A 13,301-nucleotide genomic window follows, 5' to 3' on the forward strand; every position below is an offset into this window, starting at 1 on the left:
GAAATAAATAAATAAAAAACACACATAATGCAAAATAAAGTCCAGAAAGGACATTAAACTGTGGAAAATTGCAGTTTTTTTGTTAAGGACATAGCTATTTTTTTGCTATTTTACTGTATTTTTTGGTTCCCCAGCGGATGGAATATTACAGTTTCCCTACATTTTGTTTTGCATTGTGTAACTAATCTGCTCCAGTTTCATTTCTGACTGAGAAATATAGCAGAATCTGAAATATTTCTTCTTCATTCATAACTTCTCATGTTTAGAAATGTTTCTAAACCCTCAAATGTGGTGATTTTTTTTCCAGGTTGAAATGAAAATAGGACAGATTTCCACCACCATCGCAGACTTTTGGGCTCTGCTGTGTTTTTAAATCTAAATATCTCCATTTAAATACATTAAATTCTCACATCCTCAGATCTGCCTTTTGTCACTGAAGAAATAAAACCCGGCGTGAATGGACGTGATGTGCTGCAGATGCACATTCCTCCACACTGACTGTGTTGACTGGACCTATCATAACAGGGATTAGGTCGGCTCTCACACACACACACACACACACACACACACACACACACTCACACACACACACACACACACACACACACACACACACACACACACACACACACACACACACACACACCAGGTCCATCTGTCCGGCTCTGTTTGAGGTGAACTAGATGACGTAATGCTGCTGCTTGGACACATTTTCTCCTCTTCATTAAAAATGTCCATCAGATTCCTCAGATTTCTTCCTGATAAACAACAGCAAAGTCTCTTTTTTTTCTTGTTTTCTTCTGTAAACTCTGTGAACTAAACAATGTGCTGGCATCGGATCAATATTCTAGAGTTTCTGAATCTACAAGGAAGAAAGTAAAACAGTCTTTTTTTCTATTAGTGACATAAAATAGACGTGTTTTTCCTGTAGGAACGCTGTCATTAGTGACGTTTGTTTACTTGGAGCTGCCGTGATCTTCTCATCTTTCTGTCTGCATTAGTCAGATTTTCCTCAACATTCAGCATTTCTGTGTGGTGTGTACAGTAAGATTGTCATGTGAGGTCATGACACCAGTTTGTTGTTCTGTTTATCGACAGTAGCGGCTGCTGCTGCTGACTCTAACTGTGCAACGAGCCCGCGGGAATCCACAAATTAACCTGAAATGCACTTTTATCAGATAACTTGACCATGAAAGAGGAATTTGGTTGACATCTCAACGCAGGGTAACTGAGGTAACACAGTACGATCACTACTTTACAGGTCTTCGGTGGTTTGAGACTGAAGGTTTTATTAGTTTTCAACCAAAAGAAGAAGGTTAGAAAGGAGAGATTTGGTTGTTCTTCTGTTGATTTAGAAAAATAACCTTGTTGGAGCTGCAATAGTTCAGTTCATGCACTGCTCTAAACATCTGGTCTTTCTGTATATTCCAGTATATATTTTATATATATTAGATTTTCTTTAACATTCAGCATTTCCATGTGGTGCAAACAGTCTGATTGTCATTCAAGGTCATGAAACCTGTTTGTTGTTCTGTTGGACGATAGATGCTGCCTCTTCAGCTCATACAGTGTTCTTCACATTGGGTGTTTCTGTATAGCGTAATATATATTTTAGACATATTTTGGAGTACAGGGGGTCCTCGCCTTACTTCGGAGTTCCGTTCCTACGGCCCGACGTAAGTCGATTTTCACCATAAGTCGGAACTCCATCAGAAGAGTCTGACTTAGACTTGGGAGCCATAATGAAGAGCTAAAAGTTAGTGAATGTAACACAATCCGAGGTGGCGTACAACCAGAGAATGTAAACAAAATCGTCTTATAGCACTACATGACGATGTATTCGTCCGCTTCGCTCACCAACTAGTTCCATGTAACCAGATCCAACATAAGGACGAAACGCCGTAGGTCGAGGACGTTGTAAACCGAGGACCCCCGTATTCAGTCTGATTGTCCTTCAAGGTCATGAAACCAGTTTGATGTTCTGATCATTAACAGTAGATGCTGTCAATGCAGACTTGCAGAATTTTAGGATTTACAATGTGGCATCAACAAATTAATCTGAAATGTATTTTTATCAGACAACTTGACCATGTAACAGGAATTTGGTTGACGTCTGAGGGTAACTGACGTAACAGTACAATCACTACTTTACAGTTCCTCAGTGGTTTAACAAAAATGAGATGAGTTAAAAAATGGTTTAAAATCTAACCTCTTCAGCTCATACACTGCTCTTCACATTTGGTCTTTCTGTATATTGCAATATCTATTTTATATGTATTAGATTTTCTTTAACATTGAACATTTCCATGTGTTGCTTACAATCTGGTTGTCATTCAAGTTCATGAAACCAGTTCGTTGTTCTGATCATCAACGGTTGATGCTGCCAAAGCATACTTTATATTTTAGAATTTACAATGTGGCATCAACAAATTAACCTGAAATGTACTTTTGTCACACAATGTGACCATAAAATTAGTTGATACCTCAGTGCAGGGTAACTATTCTCCTGCCTAACACCAAATTACAGCACAATCACTATTTTACGGTTCCTAAGCTGTTGATTTGGTGCTACGTGGGGGAAAAATCTTGACAAAAAATACGACACATGTTGTTTTAACATGTAAACGGATATCAGTGTGGACGTTATCTGAAGTCTATTAACTGTGAGTATGTTAATACTTAATTAATTTGCTGGTATGTCTGGGAAAGAAGTCAAAGACCTGCAGCTGAGAGTCACACGTTGCCAAGGATACATGAATTTAATGTGACATTTTTCTTATTTTACGCCTGGCATTGATGAGTGTTTAGCGTCACACGTGGAGCTAAATGATAAATGCTAACTGGCTGCTGACATTTAAACAATCCCCAGAAGGCAAACAACCACCACATAACATAATAGGGACGCTGGACTTGCTCAGTCTGGTGGCTAGTTAACATAAAAACAATAATATTTATCAAGAGTTGTGGTTTAGCAGTTAAAGCTTTGGTCAGAAAGTTGGACATCGAGCACCGCCAAGCTGCCACTGTTGGTGAAAATATAGTTTCCTCTGCGTGAATAATACAGTGGACCATTAAAATACAATAAACAAAGATGGCTTACAATGAATTATCAAGTCTATTTTCAGGTTAAGTAACTGACAAGGAACATTATTGAATATTTACTGTAAAGATCTGAAAGAAAATCAATGTTTTTATTTAAACTGTGAATTAGAAAATAGTCTGGCACACTATTGAACTACCAATATGGATCCTTTCAGGATTAGAGGGCATTTTACGTCCCACCCATCAAATTTCACATAATCCACGTACAAAATACTAAAACATGCAGTTGTTGTGTAAATTTACTTTTCCTGAGACCAAATCTATGGTCTAAAATGTTTGAAATACTCTTAAAAATACCAAATAAGTCTGGAGTTCTCCCAAAAACACTATTTTTCTCTTGTCCCACGCCCCTGATGACCAAACTGAATCTTAAATAAAACAGTTAAAAGTAATTTCAATCTCCCTTTTTTGGTTTTATTTTTCACTTTGATGTCTCTTGTAATTGTTAAACATAGTATTTTAAATAATAATTATTATGCATGGAACGTGTGTCCCACAACAACTGTGGTAATGACGTTTTTGTCGTTTTGTATCTCGCTTTTCTCATTTTGTGTCTCATTTTTGTTGTTTTGTGTCTTGTTTTTGTCTTGTCTCATTTTTCTCATTTTGTGTCTCATTTTTGTCATATTATGTCCTTTTTGTCGTTTTGTGTCTCATTTTTGTTGTTTTTGGTCTTGTTTTTGTCAATTTCCGTCAAATTTTTCTCATTGTGTCTTGTTTTTGTCATTTTGTGTCTCATTCTTGTAATTTTGTGTCTCATTTCTGTCGTTTTGTGTCTCGTTTTGTCGTTTTGTAACTTGTTTTGTGTCTCGTTTTGTCATTTTGTAACTTGTTGTTTTGTGTCTCGTTTCTGTCATTTTGTGTCTCGTTTTTGTCATTTTGTGTCTCATTTTTGTCGTTTTGTGTCTGATTTTTGTCATTTTGTCAGGTTTTTGTCATTTCATGTCTTGTTTTTGTCAATTTCTGTTTCGTTTCTGTTGATTCGTGTCTCGTTTTTGTCATTTTGTGTCTTGTTTTTGTCGTCAACATCATCAAACAATTTTCCTAAAGAATGGGTAGAGCAAAGCTATGTCCTCTTGTCTATTTTTCATATTTTCATAACAATGTCAGCCTGATTGAATGTCTCACTCTACCTCATATTATCAGGATCAGACTAATTCTTTGGACTGTTTTCCATCAGTGAGTTTGTCCTCTTGGTCAGCAGTAACAGCAGCTAAATATCTAGCTTCTACTGCTGAGAAAAAGATCACATTAGCATGGATTAGCAACCCTGTTACTGTGATTAGAGTAGGGTTAGCAAACAACACAGAAAACATGTAATAAAAATGGTTCCATTGATGTGGAAGCTGAGCCAACCAAGCCTTTGATAATTTATTACCTATTATTGATGAACATGGAGATGAATATGGAGCAGAAAATTGTAAAAGAGATGGTGTGCTTTTCAAAAATTTGGAAGCCCAAATGTCCTCCAATTTTGGATTGACCCATGTGTTCGCTAAGTGGATGATATTAGGATGAAATAAACATTCATTTGCTTTTGTAGACGATGCAAATGACCAGTGAGATAAAGGTCAGAGAAATGTTTGTCGTAGCTTCGACTGAAACCTTCTTTTCATTTTATCTCTGGCTGCTAAACACAAAGCATTTTTATCGTCCCTTCAGCACTCCACTAACATCCCAACGTACATCTGATAAGAAGCAGATTACTCACCTGTCGAAAGGTGGCTTCATGTCTGCAGCCTCACCAGGATGTTTCCTGCAGCTCTGACCTCGTGTCCACTGCTGCTGCCTCCTCTGCTGCCTCTTCAGCTGCTAATTATCACAACAACTAGAGGAGCTAATTTGCTAAAAGCAGGTGAGAAATGAGATGAGGGGAGCTGATGACAACATGGAGGAGTTTGAATGGTTAAAAAAAATGGGTTTTGAATAACAAAAAAATTCAAAAACATACTTATCTCACAAAAAGCAAACCTTAGATTGTTAATCGTAATATTTTAGATTAGATATTAGTTTAAACTAGTCTCTTTCTAGTAACTCCTTCAGAGGAGTCATAGGTGTCTTGGTGGCCTCCGTCACTAGTCTCTTTTTTTGTAACTACTTCTGAGGAATCGTAAATGTCGTGGTGGCCTCCCTGACTAATCTCTTTCCTCCCTAGTCTCTGTCTTGTGTCTACTTCAGGAGAGTCATAGGTGTCTTGGTGGCCTCCCTCACTGGTCTCTTTCTTGTATCTCCTTCAGAGGAGTCATGAATGTCTTGGTGGAATCCGTCACTAGTGTCTTTCTTGTAACTCCTTCAGAGCAGTCATGAATGTCTTGGTGGAATCCCTCACTAGTGTCTTTCTTATAACTTATTCAGAGGAGTCATGGGTGTCTTGGTGGCCTCTCTCACTAGTCTCTTTCTTGTAATTCCTTCAGAGGAGTCATAGGGGTCTTAGTGGCCTCTCTCACTAGTCTCTTTCTTGTAATTCCTTCAGAGGTATCGTGGGTGTCTTGGTGGCCTCCCTCACTAGTCACTTTCTTGTAAATACTTCAGAGGCATCATGGGTGTCTTGGTGGCCTCCCTCACTAGTCTCTTTCTTGTAAATACTTCAGAGGCATCATGGGTGTCTTGGTGGCCTCCCTCACTAGTCTCTTTCTTGTAAATACTTCAGAGGCATCATGGGTGTCTTGGTGGCCTCCCTCACTAGTCTCTTTCTTAAATAGTGGTGTGGTTTTAGGTTAAATATCTGGTTTAAAGTTAGATTGTAGAAGTTATGGTGAGTTTAAACCTCCAGGAAGGTATTGTAAACGTGCATTAGTGTGCACAGAAAATGGGAAGGAAGGACTAAAGGAGAAAACTGATAACGAGAAGGAAAGAAGATGCAAGAGAACAAGATGGTTGTAAAAAAACAGCAGAAAAGAGAGAAAAAAGGAAGCTGGGCAAGAAGAAAACAACCTTGAAAGTTCACTCAGTGGTTTCAGTTCCTCTAGTTTGACAAATTTTGGAAGTTTTCAAAGAAATTTTGCACATTTTTGACATTAAAGCTTGTTTGACAGCAGTGAAGATCTCCTGAACGTTGCTCTTGTGTCTTCAGTATGGTGACATTTTAGTTTTTAGTCATGTTTCCTGACAAAATGAGCAGTCAGAGTTTTCTTCTAGCACTATAACTGCATAAAAACAGTCAAAATCTGCATTTGTCGAGTGTTACCTGTCAATGCAATATTTTTTCAAGCTTCAAATCATCTTTAATCTACATATTCTTCAGAATATATCATTTAAAATACAGTACAAAATGAAAGGGGTGATGTGAGAAGTTTCTGACTAAAGCTGGAAGCAGTTTCCAGACTCAAAATCTCTAAAAAATCCACTATATTTGCTCATTATCACAGCAGACAGACACAGTTAGAGACAAGCTGAACACAGTGCAGCATTTATCTGATCCAGAGTCAGACTATTCCCCCTGGAGCTGGTAGAGACCAAAGACTGAACTGACACTCACGTTCATGTGTAACTATTTATAATGTACAGCTCATTATTTCCAAGATTGTTATTTGTTTTTGCAGATCTCTTGTTTGTATCTCGTGTCCCGGTCTGAACCTACCCTGGATGTAGAGAGGAGGAGGATGGAGATGGAGGATGGAGGAGGAGGTGGCAGCGAGATGCAACGTGGAGGGGGTGAGCGTGAAAACGATGATGTCATTGTAGCAACCCAAACAGTGGCTCAGCTTTCAGCTGTGGGGACAAATGCTGAGGCCTTCTGCTTTGGTTACCGCAGGACAAACAGCATGATGGGGATTCCTCTGACCCGACCGAAGGCTTCGTCTTCCATCAGAGTCTCATCACATCTCCTACCTGCTGCCACATGCAAAAACAACAAGACAGAAAGAGTCAGAGCCAGGGAAAAAGAATCCTACAACTTTGACTTTAAAGTTTTTATTAATTAAGCAGCAGAGTGAAGAACAGAATACATGTATAGTTGCTAGAGTTAAAGATGCCAGTGAGACAGAATCCTAGTCAACAAACAACACACTTTGCTGATGGAAACATTTCATCCTCAAAAATGTCAGCTTTTTTAGGAACTAAGAAAAACAAAGCAGTCCAGTTTTAAGCCTAAAAACCACACGATTTTCAGTTTCTTTACTTAGCTTTGAGAAGGTTGCAGTCACCCGACCGTGATGAAAAGTTTTTCCTCTCACAAATCTTTCCACAAATTGCAGCTCTCTGTGTCAGGGGTGCCTTCATTTTATCCTCTACCTTTACACCGCCATGTCATGATGCTGCTGCCACCGTGCTTCACAGTGAGAATGGTGTGTTTGTGATGATGTGCAGTGCTTAGTGTTAGCATAGCATCTAATCTGATGTCCATAAAGCTCCATCCTGGTCTCCTCAGACCAAAGAACCTTCTTCCAGTTGACTTCAGAGTCTCCACATGTCTTCTGGTGAACTCTCGTCAAGATTTAATTTGAACTTTTTCCAACAGAGTCTTTCTCTTTGTCTTCATAAAGCTTTGACTGGTGAAGAACAGACAACAGTTGCTGTATGAACTCCTTCAGAGGACTCATAGGAGTCTTGGTGGCCTCCCTTTCTAGTCTCTTTCTTCTCGGTCTCTCAGTTTTTGAGGACGTCCTGCTCCAGTCAGATTTATTCATGTTCCATCTTCCTTCCATTTCTTAATGATGGATTTAACTGGACTCCAAGAGATCTTCAGACTTGGAAATGTTCTTGTATCATCCTGACTGATGCTTTTCAACAATTTTTCTCAGAGTTTCTTGGAGTGTTCTCTAGTCTTCATGGTGTAGTTCTATCCAGGAGTACTAATCCACCAGAGACTGGACCTTCCAGATACAAGAGTCTTTATACTACAATCACTGAGACACATTCACTGACCTCAGATTATCCTAATTTAACCAACCGTGTGGCTTCTAGCACCACTAGGCTGCACCGAAATGAAAAATTAAATGAGTCTCTTTAAAAGCGGTGATTACATTTCAGATATTTCATTATTTGACATTGCCCTGTAGGAATCTGTTTTCAATTTGACTTTTTTTTTGCAAGTTCTTGTCAAAACGGCCATATTAAATTGTCAAGAATTCAGAGTTCAACAGCAATAAAAAGGAAAACAGAATCATACTAAAGTTACTAATTAGTAACAGTTACATTTACTAGTTTGCTTTGACACAGTCATACATTTCTACCAGAGCCATTTGAACCCATAACTGGTATTTAATAGTTGTAAAATTTACTTTTGTTCATAGCATCAGAGACGGACAACTGGCGTTCATGAAACAAAATACAGATTCTACTGAGCAAACATACAATAGTTCTCATAAAGGGAAGAACAGCTGCTATCAAATGAAATATGTAGATTAAATCAAGGTCATTCCATTACATTAGCAAAAAAATATGTTACTGGATGAGTATCTTCCTCAGGTTTAAACACGGCTCATACATGAACAATTTGTTTCTTTACCTGCTTTGATAAGATCTCATTTTATTGAGCTACCTTACAAAAGAACAGCTGAGGTTGTACAGTTGGCCGGATTTAGACTGTTGGAATGAAACAGAGCCAGAGGAGGATCGAGCTGCTTCCACTGCAGAAGTGAGATGCAAGGTGGCAGACCTCATTTACATGCTTATCACAGCTACAGAGGTATAGATTACCTGTCAGTGTGTGTGTGTGTGTGTGTGTGTGTGTAGGTGTGTGTGTGTGTGTGTGTTTAGGGGGGTGCAGGTAAAGGCACTGGTCGATGAGCTTTGTGTACACCTTATCTGGTGCCGTCATATCGTCTCTCTGTTGCATGACTGCTCTCAGGTTACAATGGCTAAGCCCCCCCCAACACACACACACACACCACACACACACCACACACACACACACACACACACACACACACACACACACCCACACACTTTGCAGGACAGAAAACAACACTGATGATGCAGCCTGGAACCAAAAACCCGGCAGGTGACTTCACCACAGGTGGCATCAGTCATGGATTGGCATCAGTGTTTTGGTTGGTCTGTGTTGGGCCGGAGACATGCTAATGTGTGACTAACCCCTCAGCCTGCACTTGTTCTCCCGCTGCAAGAATCTACACGAAAAACAAGCACAAAAAGAATCTAAACAACTTGTGAGTCATAAAGTTCAGATTAACGGAAAATGAATCAAATAAAATATGAAGACAATGCAAAAGAGGTCTTGAATTGTCGGGCCAACAACTTTTATCAATCTCACCACTCTCATTGCTGTGTTTTTGGACTCACTAGGCGGCTTTTAGTAGAAAAACATCTAAAATGCCATTGTACACTATAGTTACTCCCAACCAAACAGCAGACAGATACAGTTAGAGATGAGCTGGTGAAGCCTGTAGCCGCTGAAGAACCAGATATTTCCATTAAAAGTCCAGATACAGCACTAAAAGAGAGGTAATATTGGACTGCTGGATGCCTAAATACAATCTAATCAACTCTTAAACAGTGATCTCAGTGCTTTGTTCACTACATTTTCTGCATCTCAAGTAAGTTAATGAAGGTTTGAGATAATAAAATTTGACCCCAAATGAAAAACTCAATCCCCCAGAAAGAGAAAAGCACCGATAGTTTCAGAATAAAAACAAAAAGTGTTTAAGTTCTGGCTTCCAGAAACATCCCTACATAATGATGCTGCCACCACTGTGCTTTGCAGTGAGAATGGTGTGTTTGCGATGATGTGTAATGTTTTGGTGTCTTGTGCAATGGCCAAGCAGTTCATTTTGATCTCATCAGATTAAACGTGTTCCCTCCAGATGACTTCAGTCTCCCACATGCCTTCTGGTGAACTCTAAACAAGATTTAATCTGACCAGAAAGACACCGTTAGAGACGAGCTGGTGAAGCCTTCAGCAGCCAAAGAACCAGATATTTCCCTAACAAGCCAAAAGGGACTGGACACGGCGATAAAATACTAGACTTGTAAATGCTGGATGTTTAAATATAAATAAAGTAACTCTTAAAAGGTTATCTCATTTTGATGTTTACTACTTTCCCTGTCCCCACAAGAAAAAAACACAGCCACTTATTGAAGGTTTGATACAAAAAAATTGGATCCCAAAATGAAAATCTTGATCAGTGGAAATAGAAAAGCACTGATAGTTTCAGAATAAAAACAAAAAATGTTTAAGTTAGCATAAGAACAGTGAATGTCAGGCAACCAAATAGCAAATAAGTCATTTTACCCTCTACATTTACAAACCTTCCAGGGCTTCCAGAAACATCCTCACAAAATGATGCTGCCACCATCGTGCTTTGTAGTGAGAATGATGTCTTTGTGAGGATATGCATCGTTTTTGTGTCTTATCTAATGATCAGAAAGTTCATTTTGGTCTCATCAGGCTAAACAAGTTTCTTCCAGTTGACTTCAGAGTCTCCCACATGCCTTCTGGTGAACTATCTATCTGAACTATCGATTTCCCTTAGGACTCAATAAAGACTGGTAATGACAATAAAGTACTGGACTTGTAAATACTGGATGTTTAGATGTAACTAAAATAACTCTTCAAAAGCAATCTCAGTGCTACTTTCACCATTACTGGTCATATTTTCCTCTACACTTACAAGCCTTCCAGAAACATCCCCACATAATGATGCCACCACCGTGCTTCACAGTGAGAATATAGTTAGTAGACTGTCATGCATATTACTGCATGTCAGCCCTTTACTCTCTTTCCTGTCTGTCTCCACAGTTTCTTTAAAATAAAGACACAAAAACAACCATTAAATAAAAAAGAACTGTTAATGCTACATATTTAACACCAGTAAAATCTTGGACAGTGCATTCAAAATGCAGTTTGAACAAACCACACTCTTCATGATTAGAAGAGGTAATTATTTTTTTTAAAAAAAGGGCCAGATTTGTACTTTTCACTTCACATCTCCCAAATCTGTTAATGATACTGAGATGAAAAAGAACAATGACAAAGAACAAGATGAATGCACCTGGAGAGGAACATTAAGCAGGTTATTCTTTGTTCAGCTTGTCTTTCTTGTCATGTGAACAGTGTTGTGATGTACTCACTGTAGTGACTTTACCTGTAGTCACTGAGGTGGCAGTTAGTGTCCTCCAGTCTGACGCGTGCGGCTTCAAATTAAAACAGTGTCTCTGCTCGTTTTACTGATGTTTCATTTATTTACGGCATTGCAGGTAAGTTATCATTCAGTCAACATTAAGTTTCCAATAAACCAAAATTATATAACCAGACAACATTCACCTGCTAGACACGGCGTTTGAGCACGGTCGAAAACTGTTCGGCTTCCCTCTCCAAACTGCACACCTGCATTCATTCATTCATTAGCCATCATATATGCAGTCTACTCCCAACAGTGGGCAACCCCGTGGCTCCTAAAGCCACACCCACACAGTCATACCGACACTATCAACAATCAAAACAAAGTAACCATATTTTGGCTCCAACACTCACTATAGGAGAGAAAAATGGGCGAAGAAACGTAATTAATGACACACAAAAGTGCCAAAGAAAGACGTTTTCATAAGAGACATTTAAGAGTAGCAGTGACTTAATTCTAAATAAAATTCACAATTCAAGAATCTTTTGACAGCTTGTTTTTTTACAAGTAATCCATGGCTCATAATAACACAGAAAAGCAACTGCAACCTTTTTACAAAAGCAGCCTAACAGGATTTTTGATGGTAGCGGTTTTGACTCGCATTAGCATTTATTATCTGGTCTCTACAAGCTAACTGCTGACCACACGTCATGCAAAGATGGCAGAGGATGTTCGCCTGGGCATGTACCTGATGCACCCACCCCCTCAAACCCCTTCCTCCCCAAACAAGGGGGTGTGTTCCAGTCTGCCGCTGGAGGAGGCGGAGGGGGTCTCGAGACAAGCTGCCGTTTCCAGCTGATTGAACGGCCTCCGACCCTGCAGCTCAGCTGGGCCCCCCCCGTCTCATGCCCTGCAGCTGAGGGGTGTTTCTAGAAGACAATGATCCGAGGGTCAGGGGGCGAGACGGCGGGGGGTTCTGCAGTCATTTAGGATGCTAATGTTATGCAGGGTTCTCAGAGCCTCGGTGTAAAAGCTCAAACAATTAGGCCGCTGTTGTGACTTGCAACTTTACTGCGGGCTGCTATCTGGAAAGATGATTTATGAGCCTTAACGTCAAGCTGCGAGGTGTCAAAGTCAGATTAAAAAAACACTTTAACTGCTCTATAGAAGAGACACGCTAAAGTACAAACATCTTCGGTGGCAATGTGTGCAACTTGAAAACGAGTGCCAGGTTTGTTTGATTACTGTTTGGATTGGATCGTTAAGATTTATCATTATTGGATTTGTTAACAGAACATTCACTAATCCTGGATTAAAATTTAGAATGTTTGGGGTTTAGGAAATCTGATCCGAGCGCCATCAAAAGGATTTACATTCAAGCCTCAACTGCAGAGAAAATCTGGTTGTGGAGCCATCAGAGTTACTACAGAGGGAAGCTGTTAAACACAGACATGGAAGGTGAAACTATATTTTTCTGTCCTTATCTGTGATACAAGATAAAATCCTTTCAATTCAAGTCGTTTTAAATATCAAGGAATGATGTGAATAATGAAATAATGTGCTCAAATTCGCAAAAACATGAGCTGTTTCATTAAAATGTCTTTTTTTTTCTTATCTGTGCAGCTACAACAAATGGATTTACTCGACTGGATCGTTTTCTGTGTCCTACTGTGATGTCAAGGCAGTCTGTGTCCGACTCGTTTGATTTACTGCTTGGAATTGACATTAAACTGCCTTTTAAAAATAGGCAAATCAGACAGAACAGATTGTGTGGCCTCCAGTTAGTGCAGAGTAAATACTGAGTGGCTGTTTACATGTGACCGAGCTTCACAGCTGTAAAACTGTGAAATGCCGGGAAATTGAAATTCGCTGAAACGCTCCTTTTATCTCAGAGATGCAGCAGAATGTGCATCGGATCTGTTGCGACTTTATCGGATTCTTTTTCTTCTAATTCACCAACATACAGATCAGATAGATTATCCACCAGATGGAAATTTTACACCAGCAGACTTTTTGGGTTTCATCCAAGATACTTCTACAAGTGGACAAATGGAAAAACCCAGTCATGTGGTCAACAGTTTCAGTCCATTATTTAATTTGTCTCAATCTTTGCATTCCTGGACTGTTGAGATGAATCTATCATTAAAAACTCAGATCAAAATAGTAGAATTTTAAAGG

Source organism: Amphiprion ocellaris, chromosome 7, assembly GCF_022539595.1.
Source record: "Amphiprion ocellaris isolate individual 3 ecotype Okinawa chromosome 7, ASM2253959v1, whole genome shotgun sequence".
Taxonomy (NCBI): domain Eukaryota; kingdom Metazoa; phylum Chordata; class Actinopteri; family Pomacentridae; genus Amphiprion; species Amphiprion ocellaris.